At 46.8% G+C, this 2,790-nt stretch overlaps 1 pseudogene; it reads left to right on the top strand.

Moving 5' to 3' along the window:
* The first annotated feature begins 1,460 nt into the window (after positions 1–1,460).
* Positions 1,461–2,459, top strand: LOC128833259 (olfactory receptor 52R1-like; annotated as a pseudogene).
* Positions 2,460–2,790: the final 331 nt, after the last annotated feature.

Raw genomic sequence — 2,790 nt, 5'->3', positions numbered from 1 at the left:
GTCACTCTTTCCTCTGCCTCCCCTCGCTGGCTGATGACCTTTAGCCCTGAGGTGGCTGCATTTCAGTGGCACAGTTGATCCTTCAGGATGAAGGCGTTAGTGATGGACAATACAAGGCCAAATTCTGAACCTTGGCCCGAATGTTGCTCAGGCCCCACTGAGGCAAAACTCCCCTGGGAGTAGGAACTGAGTAAAGACATGAGGAGCCAGCTGTCTCTTAATGCACAGAGATTGTCATCTCCTCCTCTTGCATTTCAGGGCTCTGGTTGTTAACTAGAAGAGGACGGGGTGGCTATTACCTAAATTTCATCTGCTGTAAATCATGGAGGTGCTAGGGCTCCTCACTAGAATAATTCTACATGGGAAAGACATATTGTCTCTTAACTTCATTCGAGAAGTTGGCTGAAACTTGAAACTTTCAGAAAACAATTCAGCTGGAAGTAGGCACTCAGCATGGGAAATTTCGCTCCAAATAGTTAAAATTTGCCAAACTTAGAAAACAGCTGAAAATGAGGTCTCCTAATTGAAGGTATCAGACAGCCTTAACTAATGGTAGTGCCACCCACATCACCTACAATAGCCAACCCATTTGCGAATCCCATTCAGCTAAGCTCTTTGCTCCAATAATGTCTGTGGCAAGGATTTCCATTAATCTCATACCAGCTTTTCCATTGTTTCCTAACCTTGTCAATTCTTTTTTTTTTTAAATTTCCCTTTATTTTTAATAGTTTACATTTAACAGTATTTCTGTATCTGGCAGCTTCCCCCATTCTCATAGCCTGTCTCGTAAACCCCCTTTCTATCTGTTGTATCCTTTATACAGAGTGGGTGACCAAAACTGACCACATATCTAGAGTAAATTATTTTCCATCACGTTCCTTAAGCATCCGAACATGTCTTTGTCTTTGTTTTGGCCACTGCTGTGAATAAGCAGGTGTTTCCGTGGGGCTGCTATCAATGTTGCCCATGTCTTTTCCCTGAGGTATGTTCTAGTTGGGATGTTTCCCGCTAGCATGTCTTGGCAACGTTTTTTTTTTTTTTTCCACTATCAGATTTTGAGCTACCAGTGAATGGGGAATTCCCTACAGCATGAACTCTCTTGCCTGGCTTTTATTTGCATTAAGGAACAATGATGGATAACCAGTATCCACACTCGTGGTTCCTGCTGGTGCCTAATAAGGATTCCCAGACCACGAGATGTAGGAATTACTGAGGCAGGGAGCACCATCAAATATGGAATTGGCATTAGTAAGGCCAGTTGTTCATAATTCATTTCTCTGAATAATGAAAATTCATTTTTCAGTGTGCGAAGAGCGACCAATCTGCTTCACCCATGAGAACAGTGTTCAGTAGTGCACGTAATGTCTCATATTAACATTGTCTCTCCATCCAGGCATTTGTACTGCAACCATCACCCTAGACCCTGGGCATGTACAGGAAGTCAGGCGAACGTATGGTACATGCAGGAGACACCGTTCTGCCTCAGAGTTGGACACCTTCTCCCCTACTGCATGTCAAATTCTAACACAACCGACTTCACCAACCCCTCCACCTTCATCCTGCTGGGCATTCCTGGCCTGGAGGCGGCCCATGTCTGGATCTCCATCCCCTTCTGTGCTATGTATGTCACAGCCCTCTTGGGGAACATAACCATCCTGTTCGTCGTGAATCGGGAGCTGAACCTCCATGGGCCCATGTTCTATTTCCTCTGTATGCTGGCCATCACTGACCTGGTCCTGACTACGTCCATCCTTCCCAAATCGCTGAGCATCCTCTGGTTCAATTCCAGGGAGATTGATTTTAATGCCTGCCTCACCCAGATGTACTTCATTCACTGCTTCTTAGCAGTGGAGTCAGGGATCTTCGTGGCCATGGCTTTGGATCGTTACGTGGCCATCTGTGATCCCCTGAGACATTCTACCACCCTCACAAACCCTGTGGTGGCCAAGATTGGCCTGGCTGTGGTTCTGCGCGGCAGCATACTCACATTGCCCTATCCATTCCTGGCGAGGCAGTGGCCATATTGCAGAACCAACATCATCCCCCACTCGTACTGTGAGCACATGGCCGTGGTGAAGCTGGCCTGAGCTGACACCCGTGTCAGTAGTTACTACGGCCTCTTTGTGTTATTCTGTGTGAAGGGTCTGGATGTGTTTTTTATCGCCATTTCCTATGCCGAGATCCTAAGGGCCATCTTCAGCCTCCCCACAAAGGATGCCCGGCTTAAGACTTTTGGGACCTGCGGTTCCCACCTCTGTGCCATCTTAGCCTTTTACATACCAGGTCTCTTCTCCTCCCTCATGCACCGATTTGGTAGCAATGTGGCCTTGCATTTCCACATTCTCATTGCCAACGTGTACCTCCTTCTGCCCCCCGCGCTAAATCCCATCATCTATGGGGTGAGGACCAAACAGATCTGGGACAGGCTGCTCCAGCTCTTAACTCATAAAGGTACCTAAAGTTTTCTTCTGGTCCTCTGGCTCTTAGACTAAGCTCTGTGAAGAAAATTGGCTGGTGTCATGGTGCCGGGCCCTCTTCCCTGAATCACTTACTGGACAGTAAAAGAGATATTTATTCCTTTCCTGGCCTTGCAGTGCTCTATCAGCATGACAAACTGGGAAATCAGTATGTTAAGAACTCACTGGGTTGGCAATTTTCTAATTCCTGGTAATTGGACCCCTAAGACATAAAACCAGCCATACTGGGTTAGATGAAAGGCCCATCTAACCCAGAATCCTGTCTTCCAACAGTGTCCATTCCCAAGTTCTCCATAGGGAAGGAACAGAACAG

Source organism: Malaclemys terrapin, chromosome 1 (genome assembly GCF_027887155.1).
Source record: "Malaclemys terrapin pileata isolate rMalTer1 chromosome 1, rMalTer1.hap1, whole genome shotgun sequence".
In the NCBI taxonomy this organism is placed as follows: domain Eukaryota; kingdom Metazoa; phylum Chordata; order Testudines; family Emydidae; genus Malaclemys; species Malaclemys terrapin.
The sequence above is the reverse complement of the archived record's forward strand: the minus strand, read 5'-3'. Positions and strand labels throughout refer to the sequence as shown.